Source organism: Lotus japonicus, chromosome 2 (genome assembly GCF_012489685.1).
Source record: "Lotus japonicus ecotype B-129 chromosome 2, LjGifu_v1.2".
Lineage (NCBI taxonomy): Eukaryota > Viridiplantae > Streptophyta > Magnoliopsida > Fabales > Fabaceae > Lotus > Lotus japonicus.
Window position 1 is genome coordinate 1,909,850 of NC_080042.1, and position 16,921 is coordinate 1,926,770.

Here is a 16,921-nt window from a genome sequence, read left to right on the forward strand (position 1 = left end):
CTTACTTTCTCTTCTCTTCAAGTGTTCTATTTATAATCACGTGGAGAGTATTACTTTAGAGATGTGAGCTTGAGTTCTTCTTTCTTTCCTATTTTCTTGCGAGTCCGATCTCTCTTTGTGACGGCTAGAATTTTTAGTAGCATTAAATGCCAATAGTTGTTCTGATTTCTCACAGAGTATTTGATTTGACACTTTTCTAAAGGAGATGGTACCATAAATAATAAAAAATCAGCTTAGTTTAATGTTCCTTGTGAAGGCTTGAAAATGTCATTGCTCTATATCCTTCGATCTTCTGCTGATATAGGATTACTTTAATTGATTCATTGATGAGTTCACTGTAGCTTCAAAATCTTGTGTTTGTGTTATTTTCTTGAGTCAGACGTTGTCGTTCTTCATCGGATGAAAGCTTGCAACTAGAGTCTTTATACGAATTGAGCTTTGTTGTTATTTAGGATCTTATATGTTCTTTTTTGAATATATAATAGTGCTTATTATAATCATCAAAACCTAGCACGAGAGGTATGTGGAGCATCGTGAAAAATAGAAATGGGGCATGCATCCTCATAAAGCGTGGCTATTTAACACGTGAAACTTTTCCCCCAAGCCTGTTCTTTTCATATCCAAACACCAAGGGCACTACAAAACCGAGAGGTAATGTATAAAATTTGTTTCATTCGGCATCTTCTAAGTTACACTCTTGGAACCACCACTTACCCAAAGTTAGAAGACTACTGTTGTATTACTCAGTAAATGCTACCATGTAATGTGTTAGCTCTCTCAGACCACGATAATTAATAAACATGAATAAAACCACAAAGTCACATGGAACTTGGAACAACTAATACCTTTCGACATCTGCATACATACATACTCAAAGCCAGGAGATTGTTGTTCAAAAACCCACCAAACGTTACTAGATAAATAGGTATCTCTCCCGAACCATGAGAAGCAGTAAACATGGAAAAAACCACAAAGTTCAAGTAGGGCACGAAACCACCTATACATCTCAGCATCCGCATACCCAAAGCTAGGGGACTAGTGTTATGATACACGGAAAACTACCTTTGCCCCCAAACTACGCTGCAATTAGTTACATGGATCCAGCTTCAACCCTTTTGCACGTGCCCCAAGGCGAGGCCCAATCGAATGATAGGTGTTATACTAAGCAATCCAAAGCAATAAGTCGCAAGCGATTGCATCCTACACCCGCTCACATATAAGCTACCTCAGACTAATTGCGTCCATCACAAACCAATCTCATCCTAGCAACCTCCCACCTCGACCGAAGGCATAAATGCGACGTATACTCATCCATGACGTCCCATCCGAAATCAACAACCCTCTGATCAAGGAGTGTGCTCCATGCTAAAAGCCCTTGCTTTGATACACAAATGTAGCATCAACAGTTGGATTGAGCGAAATGTCTGAAGATCTAACAACTCCCCTCATTAGATGTTCGAAGTACTCATCATGACCCTCCAAACCTTGGTGCCTTCAAAATCTAACCTTTTAAAAGGCGGGTCTCATCACAAAAGGGAGACACTCAATTTTCTATCTTCTAAGTCCTGCTTCTCACCCATGACTTGCGCGTTGGAATTTCTTTGCAGGTACCCTATTGACAAAGATCAACAGCTGAAGAGTTTGTGTTCGCTTGGAGAAGCATCGCATCAATTGACAGCTCAATAATCTCCCTTATACTTCGACACTCACCTGAGTGATTTGACTGAACTCATTCGATCAGAAGCCATACATATTAGGAGACTGTTATTAGACCCCCCCTCCCCGCCCACATCTATTCCTAACCCCCATTAAATATGCGCAATGTCCAAAATTCCCTTAATGAAAAAAATGGAAAACCACCCACCCTCATCCTCACATTCTCTCTCCTCTTCCTTCTTCAACATCCATCACCACATACCACCCACACTCATATCCATTTCCATGACCACCTTCTTCCCCTTCAACTTCCCATTTACTATCCTCTCTCCTCCGTCTCCGGCCACCGTACCACCACTGTCGTCGTCCACTGTTGTTGTCGCCGCCGCCTATCACCCCTCTTTACGCAGCAACAATTACCGTAGAAGGTAATGTACTCTCCCCATCGTTTATTTCTTCAAGTGCGACGCTAACGGACCTTAGAGTGTGATAGTGACGCACTCTTAAAGTGTGTTGCATACACACTCTTTTAATGCGTCACTATCGCACTTTAAGGTGCGTTAGCATCGCACTTTGAGGTGTGTTAGCGTGGAACTTTAAGAGTGCGAGAAAATTCAAGTCTGTGACATGCTTGGACAATTAATCAAAGTAGAAGACGTCCCAAATATCCCAGTTATTGTGGACTACACACAGAACTTCAGCACAAATAAGGTACCTTTTTTTCAGTTTACCACCACTTCTAAGAATTTCAGAACTTGTAATGACTAAGATATGTGAATGTGTGTAGGTTTTTGCAACTCAGGATGAGGTTTTGGACTATGTTCGGAATGTAGGAAAGCAATTAGGCTTTGTTGTTGTTATAACAAGGTCTGATAATGGGGGCAACGAGACCAATAAAAGTAGGCAATTGTTGTGTGGTTGTCCTTTTGGGCTAAAAGCGAGACCAAGGTAGCAAGACGAAGGTTGTTGTAGGTTGATTGTTGTACGCAGATACCATAATCATGAGCCATCAGAGACGTTGTTTGGCCATGCATACGTTGGTCACCTTTGAAGTCAAGAAAAGGTCATGATGGATCAAATGGTTGACAATAAGGTAATATATTGGTAGCATTGAAAATTTTCAATCCTCAAAATCTGACGACCATCAGACAATTGTACAATGAACCGATGGCATACATTAAGTCCAAGAGGGGCTCTAACAGAAATTCAGCAGTGGTGAGGATTTTGGAGGAAGACAAGTATACGCACTTGTCCAAGGCTGAAGAGGGTTCCACTATGGTTCGATCTCTATTCTAGGCACGTCCAGTTTCAATCCAGGTTTTTAACCAATTCTCCACTGTTGTGTTGATTGATAGCACTTACAAAACCAACAAGTATATGATACATTTACTGGAGATGGTTGGTATGACATCAATTGGATTCGCATACAATATAACTTTTGGATGCATGTGAAATGAGCGCGATCTGGAAGTGATATGGGCACTGGAAAAAATTGAGAGGGTTGATAATTAGAGAGGAGGATATGTCAAAGGTAATTGTAAGTGAGAAGGATAATGCTTTGTTAAATGCAGTTGCAACCACCTTCCCTACATTTACTCATTTGTTATGCCAATTCCATATTGCTAAGAATGTGAAGGCAAAATGCAACTTTACTATCAAACCCAAGGAGTTGTGGGATGAAGTCGGGTACTCATAGAGTAATGTGATGCATTCGGCATCCGCTGAGTTTGGTGCTAATGTGGACTTCATGCGTTCACTTTGTGGGGAGCAATCTGAGTTCATGCAGTACATCTATACTACTTGGTTGTCGTATAAGCACAAGTTTGTGAAGTATGTCATTGACAGCTATTTGCATTTGGGGAACACAACAACAAACGGCTATTGTCTTATCCCTTCATATTTGCTTCAAACAAGTTTTTGCCTAATTATTAATGTCAGTGATTTGCACAGGGTTGAAGGTGCACACGCAAAACTGAAAGTGTGCCTCAAAGATAGCAAAAGTGACTAGTGCACTGCTTGAAATGCCATACATAGGTGCACACTCCTAAAACATACAAGAATTAATTCATCTTTGAGTCCAGTATATTCACCAGAGAACATAAATTCAAGGATTAATTCATCTTTTCAGTCCAATATATTCATCTAAAACTAGATGGCACGAATAAACTGTACCAACATGTCCTAGAAGCCCTGCATGTTGCTCCAAATGAGATTGCGACAAAAGAAAAGTGGTTGAGCATTCCAGATATGGGCCACCTTGTTGCTTCAGTATATCGGGTTGTGTAGGTGACATTGTCACGTAAGAGGTGCTCTAACTTCTTGCCTCTTACTGGTCCAATGCCACATCTCATGGACCAGAAACTTATCTCTATAAACATGTCAACAACAACCACTGGGTGCAAGTACTTAAATGTCTTTTATTTTAAATACACATTACATGTCATTATTAGTGTGTATTTAACAAAAATATCAATCGTCTTGTAGGTGCACTTGTCTAAAGGATTTCCTATGCCAAATACTAATCCTCAATGGTGTCATCATTGTAATGATCAAGCTCTTGATTGAGGAGTACTGTTCATGGAACGCATGACTAGATTCCAGCATATGGAACAAACCTCACTAAAGAGCGAGTAAATCATAGATCTTACATATGACTAATTTAAGTTTATGCTAATGTTGTAATAATGTAATGTAACCTTGTAGTACTATAATATTGTACTCATGTGGTTGTGATTTTAAGCTATCTTCTATCATATGTTGTGATTGTCATCTTGTATCACTTCTGTTTTTTTATTCAGATATGTTTTGTCTTGTATTCTCTCACATCTTAACGCACTTTACAGTGCGGTATAGTGTGGCACCGTCGCACATTACAGAGCGTTACCGCACATTGCAGAGCAAAAATTACACAGTTTGAAAGTGCGTCACAGTCGCACTTTGAGGTGTTAGTAACGCATGCAGTTTCAAAGTGCGAGTGAAATATGGTCTAAGATGTTTCCGATTTTTACAAATTTTCAATGGTACGAATAGATATGGGAGGATTTGAATAACAATTCCCTACATAATATGTGATTGCCACGAATAAAATGACGCATATGCACAAAACTAAAAAGGTGGCTAACTGATGAAGATGGGGAGGAATGGTAGACCCAATAGGCCATTTAGTAGCAAGCATATCTGTATCTATCTAGCAAACAAAAAACAGACACATCCGCAGGCATTTCGTATTGATCTGGTGCTAGTTTATTTTTATGTTGCTATCAACCTCTTTGCTCAAAAATAGCCATTGAAAAAGCTGAGCTTATCTGACAGTTGTGTTAGAAAAAGACTTGCCACATACCTGAGATAAACAATCAAAATCATTTTTCCGCCAATTCAAGTGGATATATTTATAGCTGGAGATTTGCGAATAACAGATTTATGTGAGCCACCATTTTCGCGTGATCCATTTCAACGTTATCAGTGTTTCAAGTTGAATATTCTTCATCACAAATATAAGCCACCCCCTCCATATCATATTATCATGTGTATTTGAAAGTTATCCATAATTTACATTATCATATAATATTGAATTTAGCATTTTAAATGATATTGTTTTAGAATAAAACCCTAGATGAGAAGATGAGCAGAAGAGACTTAGCCTATTATTTACGTGAAAGAGTTGAATATACCTATGCGGACATCCATGCCCTTGGGGCCTTCCTTATTACACAGTGGGTCGACTAAACAGGAAGACGACGCTGATCGGATGTAGAATTAGCCCGTGCAAGGCACGGGGAATTTAATTTTGGATTTATTTTTTTTAATTTTTGTTAATCAATTAATATCTTTATTTATTTATTCTATATAGGTATTTGGTTTATTTTTCGTTTTTTAAACATTTGTGGTGTAGGTTATTTTTTTTGCAAAGTAATGTGTTTAAGGGTCGAAAGCACATTTAAATTGACGTATGCACGAAAATTTGCAAACATAAAATGATTTATTGAATATTTTAGTAACATGGTCAATATACGAAAAACAAATGTCAAAATGTTTGAAAGTTACCACCGAGGTCAATTTACCAAAAAAAACACATTGTCAACGTGGGTAAAGACATAAAAGTGAAAGTTTAGCACATATATAGGCTCTTTATTTGTAAACAATCTTGAGGAAATGCTACTAATTCTTTGAAAACTTGATATTTTTTAACATTTTTGCATCGTTACTTCCAACAACTTCTGTTATGGATCCATCGTCTGAACGACGTTTAATAAGTGTGTTGGAGTCTTAAATTATAGGTGGAGGTGTGTTTCGTTTAACACTTTTAGTGATTGTCTGCAAAACAAACATATTTTGAAATAGTGATGACCAAAGTCTAAAACAAACCTATTTGACAATAATGATGATCAATACCTCAAACAGAGATTTTATACTTGAATCGGAAATATCAAAATTCATTATGTAGATATAAATAATCATTATTTAGCAATAAGAGTTTAAAATTTTACCTTTGTTTTGAATTTTGAAATTATTTGTGGGTCCTTGCAAATTTTCAAGACGTTAAATACTGATTTAAACCACTTTCCGCATCAATCCTTCCCTTCAACCTTGAAAAGAAATTCCTTGTGCACTAAATCTACAATTTCTTGTGGGGGGGGTCTTCCATGTTCCCGGTCTACATTGAATTTAAATTAAAATGAAAAAATTAATATATTATGAATTAAGTGAGCAATGAAAATGTACCTTTTTTTGACATAACTATGTTTACCTTTTCCATTTTTTCCAATATCTCGTTGCCTTTTTTGTTCATTAGATAACAACCTTCGCGATAAAAAACTGTAAACGTTGCAGATCCAGTATCATCAGCAACATTAAGCAACAATTTGTACCTGATGTAAACATTAATAATTAAATAAACTAAATATTCTACAAATTAATTTATTTATCGAATTTGTAGATTATCGTATGGTAGGAGTGACATGCTTGTTACATTTTTCACAATAATATTGTGCTCCGTCAGAGTATGCTGCTGAGTGACATTCACAGTTATGGTAATACCAATCATTTGTGATCTAAATTTTCTTAATCGTGACATATATAATGAATATTGTACGCTATAGAAATGAATAAAATGCAAAAAAAAATCGTAGTTACAACTGATTGTTAGATGAACAGTGATGATAACATATGCAAATGTAATATGTTTAAATGTAAATACTCAGTAACATGTTTTTTTAAATGAGAAATGATTGTACTTGATTTTGTTGTTATTTTTTTAGATAGTAATTTATTTATAGAAAAAGTAATTAAATTTGTATAGTGTAAACTTTATTATTCTAAAAGGAGGGATTATAGTGTCGACTGTTTTTATAACTCAATATAAAACACACTATTTAAGATCCATTAAATACGTTTATATAGTAACAAAAAAATTTACGTTTATATAAGAGTTTTTATATTTATTAAATGATAATTAAAATACTCGTTAAAAGACATTTAAGTAGTTTTTTTTTTAAATACGGTATTTACTTTTAAAGAATTTTTTTAAATTGATTAAAATTTAAATTTTTTTTAAAAAAATTAAATAAGTGTTCCATCATTTTTTTTACAAAAAAAATTAAAACGTTTTTTTTAAGAATTGAATATAGTAGCTGTTGTTTTAACCGTTGACTATGAATTAATCTTTTTAAAAAATGTTCAAAACGTGTATCAAAATCTTTTTTTCCTATTATAACATTATGAATTTAAAGCAATTAAATTCAATGAAAGAGTATAAGAGTTTATGGTCTAATTAATTGATATTTTATCTCATTATTCATGTGTTATTAATTTCCCATAATAGGTGATTAATAAATTTGTTTAATAAGTATTTAAGTTTGTAGTTAGTGTTTAAAAAACTCTAACCCCATGAATTTTGTATTTAAAATGCATTTTTGTTTAGTATACTAACATTAAATGTTTATTTACTAATTTAATAATTTATTCATTAATACTAAGTTAATAATATAACAAGTAATTGTTTTATTTAATTAAAACATTGAATGAAAATCAATGTCTGTTTTTTTTTAATAACAAAAATGTCTAATAAATTAAATTAAAAGTGATGAGAACATACCGATCTGCAAGTAACCAAATTTTTAATACTTGTGCTTGGGAAAAGCGTCAGGAACTCATCTTTTTCAGTAACATTTAATCTTTCAATCACAACGTTCATTACTTGAGTATGAGCTGCGTCACTCTCAAATAATCTGCGAAGAAACAAAAATTATGTTGTTATTTGTTATCTAAATTTGTTCAAAGTAATATGAAATCCACAGTACCTACATACCTTTCTCTGTAAGACATTGCTTGTGGAATGTCAGGATTGAACATTACTTTAGTGCAGTTTAACCCAACAGTTAGTTTATATTCCCCTTGAAAAAAAATTAGCGATCGATTGTAAGTTTAAGTTTGAACATGTTGATTTATTATATAGAATTTTATGTTTGTTTGTTGCTCAAAATAATCAAATGTACCTTGATGAATTGTTGCAACTCCCAACAATATGATAATAACAACATGTTTGAAATCTTTTGAATTTAGAAGTGCATCCAATTCGTCGACAAATTGGCAGTATAAAAAACATTTAATTTTTTTGCTTGAAAAAAATTGAATAAAAGTTGTTAACTTTCTTCTGTAGGACTTTATAGAAATTAATAATACTAACTTGTTATTGATAAAAGCAAATTTACCCTTGAGATATCCGATGTGCGTTATAATATCCGACGTGCGTTACTTCTCCCACAACATCTGTTTCGTGGTAATGTCAATACATGGAAGTGTTGATGTATTTGAAGTTATTTAAATGAAGGTATTTACATACCAACTAAGAACCGCTCATCAAAGTCAGGATTTAGAATTTCATGCACGTTGTCAAATATCAGATCACGCATAGGAAACACATCTTTATTATATCGAACCATCTTTGTCCTACTTTGCAAGTGTATCTTGTAAATATGTCTAGATGCACTAAGACCTCAGAAATTATGCCATACCCAGAAATATTCAATACGCTATACCAAACCTTCCGTGATTCTGTTGGCAAAACATACATGAAGGTTATGCCTACACTCTGCATGGATTGTTTGACCCTAGAAATGAAGGAGTTACATATGAATTTATGTCCGTGAATTAAATTAGAATACAATTACATATTTAATAATAGCGAAATTGTTTCTGGTTTACATACCTTTCGATCCATCAACAACAGATTATAGAACGAACCGTCGTGTCCTTCCTCATCTTCTTCCCCCTCTTCTTCAGAAAACCACACCCTTATTACTCGAATGACAATAGTCCAATCATGTGCTAAAGGAGTTAGTTGGTCAAGTAGGCTATAGTTCGGATTCATGATGCATGGAAGTTTTGGAGATGAAAACTAACGTCTGTTGATTTTGGCCTGAACTTGTGTATCAAACGAGATGTATACTAAAGTATATATATATATATATATATATATATATATATATATATATATATATATATATAGGCTTATTGCTCTTCTGTGATTCCTAATTGATTTTGTTTTGATTTTTTTTTTGTTGAAGCTCGAATTTTTATTAGTATAAGTTGAAAAATTTTAAAAATTTAAAGCGTTATTCAATTTTTTACTTGATTCCAAATTTTTCATTTATGTATGTAGGTTTTATTTACTTAATTAACACACATAATTTTGTATAATTAATGTATATAATCAAGTAATTGTAATTAAGGAATTATTACTAAGTTGTTGCTTGATTTTTTAAAAATAAATCGATGTAATTAATGTACTTAATTGTGATGGATGAATTTTAAAGTTAAATAATGTTATTAATTTTTTTTAATTCTAATCTAAAAATATTTTTATTCGATTTTCCTAAATAGCAGTCAACGGTTTTAAGGAAAGATATTTTTAAGGAATATTTGTTAAAAATAATTGAATGTAATTAATGCAGTTAGACTATTTTGTTATTTTGAATTTAATGTACTTTGTCACGTTATTAATGCAATAAATTTGGTATATTTTTAATAAATATGGTTTTTTTACGTATTAAAGGTTTAAAAATACCTTTATTTAAGTTTTAATTTTTTAAATGCTAAATATTATAAATGCGCTTGATTATATATTGACTAAAAGTTAATGCAGAAAAAAATCATTAAATCTGTGACTAATAATTTTTTTGTAAACGTAACTTAAAATATATAATTAAATCATTGTAATCAAGGAAATAAAATAAATTTTGTCATGAATTTTTAAAGATAAGTTAACCGAATTAATGAAAAACTTTTACGGATTCATTCTAAAAATAATTGAACGTAATTGGACTGGGCGAGCCCCTAGAGGGGCGACGCCCAGGGTTCGGCCCACCCGAGGGCGAGAGCCTGGCCTTAAGTTGGGCCTCAACTTCAGAGGCCCAATTGGCCCAATAGGTAGTGCCCAAGCTCTATAAATAGGAGGTAGATACCAATTGTAAAGGACTTTTGGCTCATTTTCTAAGATAGCACATGAAATTCAGCACTCTCTCTCTCTCATTCTCTTTCTCTCTCTAGCACATTCTTCCACTCTCTAGGTACTATCTCTTCCTTCAATGTTCATTCCTAGAACATTTGGCGCCGTCTGTGGGGAAGATAAACTTTCTATTCCCATTCACGTGGTCTGATTGTGCAAGAGGCGATCTCTAGTTACGATTCGACGATTCTAAAGTTTTTCTTGGTTTGATTCTGTGATCGGTGCTTGTTTTCCGATCGAGTTTGTGTCATTCCTTGTTTAGATGGAGACTCGACGCAGGAAGCAGCATCATTCGCCGGTGCGACGGCGAACCTCGCCGCCTCGGCGGCCTCAGCGAGTTGTCTTGGATTCTCCGATGAGAACAGCGGGAGTACAGGCTACACGCACTTCCTCGAAGAATTCACCTACTCTGGAGCGACAACCGGCAGTGACGCAGGAGGAATGGCGCCATATGATGCGCAGCATTGGCGACATCCAGCAGCGGAATGAGCATTTACAAGCTCAGTTAGATTCCTACCGCCGCGAGCAACAAGATGATGGAGGCAGGGAAGCGGATTCCGTAGCTGAGTTCCGTCCGTTCTCGGAGGACGTTGAGAATGTGGCGATTCCAGATAATATGAAAACGTTGGTTCTGGATTCTTACAGCGGGGATTCTGATCCGAAGGATCATCTTCTGTATTTCAACACGAAGATGGTGATAATCGCGGCATCAGATGCGGTGAAATGCAGGATGTTTCCATCGACTTTCAAATCGACGGCGATGGCATGGTTCACAACTTTGCCGCGCGGATCGATTTCGAATTTCAGAGACTTCTCATCCAAGTTTCTAGTGCAATTCTCGGCGAATAAGAATCAGCAGGTGACGATCAATGATCTATACAACATTCGCCAACAAGAAGGAGAGTCACTGAAGAAGTACATGGCAAGGTACAGCGCTGCATCTGTCAAGGTAGAGGATGAGGAGCCTCGAGCCTGTGCTCTAGCATTCAAGAATGGTTTGTTACCGGGAAGGTTGAACAGCAAGTTGACACGCAAGCCTGCACGTTCGATGGAAGAGCTGCGTGCTCGCGCTAGCACTTATATTCTTGACGAGGAGGACGATGCTTTCAAAAGAAAGCGCGCGAAACTGGAAAAAGGCGACACGTCACCCAGGCGCGCGAAAAAAGATAAGTATGGCGAAGATAAGGGGGATGGCAAGCGGCAAAGAGAAGATAAAGGAATTCATGTCCAAAGATTTAAGGGATTCCCTGACGATCGGAGTTTTTTAACGAGACGCTCCATCAATAAAACGAAAATTCATGATATTCATGTCCAAAGATTCCAGGGATTCCCTGACGATCGGAATTGCCGATCGATATAAAGAATTACGGCGATCACTAGGTGGGACAAGCTTGATCCCCAAAGGGGCTTGCTGGAACCCTGAAGGTGGCGGCGATTCCACAAATGGCCTTTGACGCCTGGGAATCCCCCCGCCGGAAAGTCTGATGTGATCGCCGGTCCCGTAAACGATGTGCTGGGTAAGTCTCGCCAGAATACGACGAGCGCCATTAACTAGGCAAAAGTCTTGGGACCCCCAAATGGCCATTGGGACCCAAGCACTGTAAGCCCCGAGCGGGCAAAGCTCCGGGCGAAGCCCTCAAGAATGGAGACCATTTATCCCTTTGTGGAAAATGTTTAAAGTCTTGACGGAGAAATGCCAAGCAACAAGCCCTAGTTAAAATTAATGCACGAAATCGTTAGGCGTAATTCAATCACATGACGCGTGAAAAATAGCGCAAGATATAAGGTCGGCGAATGAATAAGGTGGAAGGCGAGTGCTTGGTCACTCAGGATGTTGAGTATTTTATTACTCCGGTGCGTCGGGGCGTTTAACTATGAAATTCATTCTTAAATTTTTTAACAATAAGAATGCGGCGAATTGCGAAGGGGCGTCCAAAAGGATTTGCGGCGAGAGCAATCATTCAACAATCGCCTAAACCTAACAATCATTCAATGAGATTTACAAAGTATACAAAGGCGATGTGAAAGCAATGGCGAAAAGGTTACTTATATATATGAAAATAACAGGAAAGTGCATTACAAAGGGCGGTAAAGGCTAGGTAAAAATTAAAATTACACTATTCATTATTTCTTTCTTCTTCTCTTGTTTCTTCTTCTTCTTCTTCAGTTGCGGTCCAGAGGTGTTGGTCAATCAAAGGAGGATCATCAGGACCAACCAGTCCTTCAGCAGTGATTTCTTTCATTATTCCCATGGCGCTAAAGTCAAAGTCAGGGAACAAGTGTTGAGCCTGGTCCTTGGCGAGGTAAAAGCCACGCTCACGATTGTCATAGGCAATGTCAGCGGCTTGCTCCCTCGCCTCAACGGCTTTGGCTCTCTCCACCGCCAGCTCGCCCTCTAGCTCTTTGATCTTCGCAAGATGGGAAGTAATTTCGGCATCTTTCGCGGCGAGGGCTGCCCCATGAGCCTCGTCCGCCTTCTTGATCTCTTCAGAAGTAGCTCGCATCACCGCCTCCAGATCCGCCTTCGCCGAAGCCAGAGACTCAGCAGATTTTTCCTCCTGCTCCGCCAACGCCTTTTTCGCTGACTCCAGTTCAGCGCGCAACACTTCGAGCTCTGACTCCTTAGCAGCCAGCGCCTCGCCTCTGGCGGCCAAGTCCTTCTCAGCTTGGTATTTTTCCTTTTTGCAAGCTTGGAGACTTGCATCGAGGTCATCCGCTTCTTCCCTCATCAGCTTCAGATGATCCTCCAGTTCGCCGATTTTAATCCCCGCCGTACCAATCAACTTGTCGGCCTGGACTTTTTCTTTGCCCGCTTGGTCCAACAGTTTATCGAAGCGCTTCTTCCAAGCGGCGGCGTCCTCTTGGTGCTTGGCATTCTCAGCCCTCAACCGTTTAGTTTCAGCAACGGCGGCGTTGAAATTGTCAAACGCGTGGGCGAAGATGCACCCAGCGCGTAGAAGACAAGCAAGGGTCTCTTCCTTGGTCTCATTAATACCCCGGCTCAAAACTTCTTTTTCTATGGCGTCACGGTTGAGGCCGGTAAGTAAGAACTCTGAAGGTTCAATGGCGTTGGGAAGCATATTGAAGTAGCTAGAAGAGCCGCCCTCGTTGCCAGGAGCTTGCTCGATCCGGGCTGCTTCAAAGGTAGTGGCGGCATCAGGAGAGGGTCTTTCTTCTTGATGAGGTGGGGGAGACATGGAACGCCCATCATTCGTTGGAGGCGGGCTAGGAGGTGCGACTTGGCGAGGGGGAGACTTGGGGGTTTCTTTTTCTTTTTCTCTTTCTTTCTCCCCAGCGGGAGCATTGGAAGACGCGGCAGCGGCTGTGGCGTTGATGGCAGCAAGCTTCTCAACAGCTGAGGGTTGAGAAGTGTTGGTGGTTGTGCCAGCAGTTGATGACTGGTCAGCAGTTGCGGTTGTGGCGCCTACAGTAGTGGACTTGGCGGCGGCAACGGTGGTTGTATCACCGGTAGCGGAATTGGGAGCTGTGACAGTGGCAGACTCGGTGGCCGTGGCGGCGGAAGCTTTGGCGGAGGCTTTGGCAACATTCTTGCCTTTGGACATAGCGGCAGTGGTGGGTTGAGCGCCGGGGTTGGAGGAGCCGGCGACTGCAGATCCCGGGGCAACTTTAACTAATTTCCTCCTCTTGGGGGGTTGGGCGCCCTCGGTTTGGTTCTCAGCACCGCCCCGTTTTTTCCCATCGCCCTCAGTGTTGAACTTTGGAGAGAAACGGGCCATTTTCCTCTCGCGGGCTTTCAGGAGCTCGGCGTTGGTGAAGTTCATATCTTCTGCAACAATAAATGAAAAAAAGGTCAGTAGCAACATAAAGGGTAAGAAAGAAAATGATGATGATGAAAAAACGAGAGAGAAATGGCGATGATAAAAATAATCTATAAGTGACCTAAGTATTTGGGTGTCCTTGAGAGGCGAGCGCCCTCAAGGACTGTTGAGCAGTCAAGGATAGGAAGCGGGGCGAGGAGATTCAAAAAGGCTTTGTCGTTGACAGACAAAGATTCTTCTGAAGGATCGGTAATCCCATTGGGCTTCTCCGTCCAGTAGAGGGGAAAAAGGGCAGTCCCGTCCCTAAGGGTGAAGGCCTCAGGATAGGCGGGGTGAACCGCCACGCGGAAGTATCTTCGGGCAAAGGAGGACTTTGCGTTACTCTTATGAGGGTTCAAGCACTTACGGCCGGCTCGGGCCTTTAAAGAGATCCATCCTCTATTTTTGATGGACTTGGAGTCAACATCGTAGAGGTAGAAGAAGCTGGTGGGAGATGGGGCGGTGCCAACGGCGGCGCACAAGATTTCAAAGCACCGGATGAAGGCCCAGGCGTTGGGGTGGAGTTGACAAGGAGCCGCGTTGATATCACGGAGAACGGCTTGAACGAAGGGCGAAAAGGGAAGCCTAACTCCAAGCTCGCCAAACATATACTCATATGCAAAGAAAAAATGAGATCTCTTCACATCGCCATCGATCCTATGAAGCCAGGGGCGGTCCTCAGCGCTGCAGGGCCAAATCCTGAGTTTGTCGTTTATTTCATCATCGTCAGACAAACCGCCAAGGTTACTCACGAGTTCCACGATAAGCTCCCTATCCTGGAAAACAGAGGGTTGGTCTATAGCTTGGTGGGAGGGTGCTCTCTGGACGGGAAGGGGCAGGGTCTCGAAAGTTCTCAATCGGTAATGGGGAATCTCCGGGACCTCTAAACGGAGGCCGCCGGCTGCGGTAGAGTCAGGGTCGCTCCCAGAAGAAGAAGAGGTGTGATTAGGGGAGTTAGGGTTTGAGGCCATCTTTGACAATTAAAAGAGGAAAAGGAAAAGACGAGTAGAGATAAGATGCAGAGATAAGGGAACGAGGACTCACCGGGTAAGGATGTGAAGAGTGGGTAGCGGAAGGGGTGAAAGGCGACGGCACCAGAGCGGAAGTTGGAAGAGGGAGCTTGGTAAGCGATAAGAGAAGTAAAGAGAGGTCTGGGAAAGGGATGATTGTAGGGAAGAAGGGTTTTTATAGGCAAAGGGGGTAAGTTGGAAGGGTGACGCGTGTCGGACGCGTGTGGAAGGTTGGAAGTCATTATGGCTTTTGGGAAGTGGGACGCGTGTGATGAGGAGTTACTGCGCATGATTGGACAGTTATGAGAAGTGAGGTGACGGTTGCGGAGAAAGGGGAAACTGACGTAACTAACGTATCACATGGAGCAGTTAGAGATTTGAAAGGTTTTTGAAACAAGGGAAAGCGCGAAAGGCCTCGCCACCATGAAGACTAGATGCCATCGCCTAACAAATGGTGTCGCCAATGAAGTTTAGCCGCCCGCCAAGGGCATCGCCAGCCAACACTTGGATGATCAGTACATGACTAACACCTGTCACCTAGCTCGCCGACGAAAGACGCTCGCCTACTCCAACTAATCGTCAGTACAAAGCGATCGTTCCCGCCGCCTGTGGGCTTGTGGACTTGCCGGTTTGGGTTGCTCGCCAAGACCAGTGGACTGGGCGACTAAAGATGCTTGTTTCCTTTCACTTACGCCATGTCGGCGGCGTAGTTTTCTTCTTTTTTCCCTCAAGCCATGTTGGCAGCTTAGATTCCAGCACACCATAGGATGCATGTAAAAGCATTTAAAAGACACACTTAGCTCTCATACTTCGAGCTCGGTGTCTTGTGGACTAGTGGACTGGGCGAGCCCCTAGAGGGGCGACGCCCAGGGTTCGGCCCACCCGAGGGCGAGAGCCTGGCCTTAAGTTGGGCCTCAACTTCAGAGGCCCAATTGGCCCAATAGGTAGTGCCCAAGCTCTATAAATAGGAGGTAGATACCAATTGTAAAGGACTTTTGGCTCATTTTCTAAGATAGCACATGAAATTCAGCACTCTCTCTCTCATTCTCTTTCTCTCTCTAGCACATTCTTCCACTCTCTAGGTACTATCCCTTCCTTCAATGTTCATTCCTAGAACAGTAATTAATGCAGTTAAACTATTTTGTTATTTTTAATTTATTTTACAATATGTCGTAATTAATGCAATAAATTTGGAATAAATGATGGTTATTACTATTTTACCCATTAAAACTTAATTAAATTATAATTTCTTTGTAGTTAAGTAGTTTTTTTAGTAACAGGGGAGTAACTGCAGTTAAATAAATTTTATTTTATTTTATAAATTTTAATAATCAAATTGTTAAAAAAAAGTCAAGCATTAAATCAAGTTTTTTTTGTACCGATAAAGGTTGAAAAATACCTTTTTTAAAGTTTTAATTTTTAAATGTTAAAAATCATAAATGCGCGTGATTATTAATTGACTAAAAGTTAATGCAGTAAAAAATCATTAAATGCATGACTAACTTCACGTTTAAGCATTAATTAAAGTATATAATTAAATCATTGTGTTTTCAAAAGAGAAAAAATCGAATGGAATCATTGTAATTAAGGAAATAAAATTAATTTTATCATGAATTTTTAAAGATTAGTAACTGAATTAATGATAAACTTTAACGGATTCATTATAAAAATAATTGAACGTAATTAATGCTGTTAAACTATTTTGTTCTTTTGAATTTATTTTAGAATATCTAGTTATTAATGGAATAAATTTGGAATATTTATAATAAGTGATGATTATTCATTTTTTTACGCATTTAAACATTAATTAAATTATAATTTCATTATAGTTATGTAATTTCTTTTTTTTTTGAACATGAGTACGCCTTGGAATGAAATTATAAGTAACTAAAATTTTAGAAATTTTATTTTCTAAAGTTTAGTAATCAAAT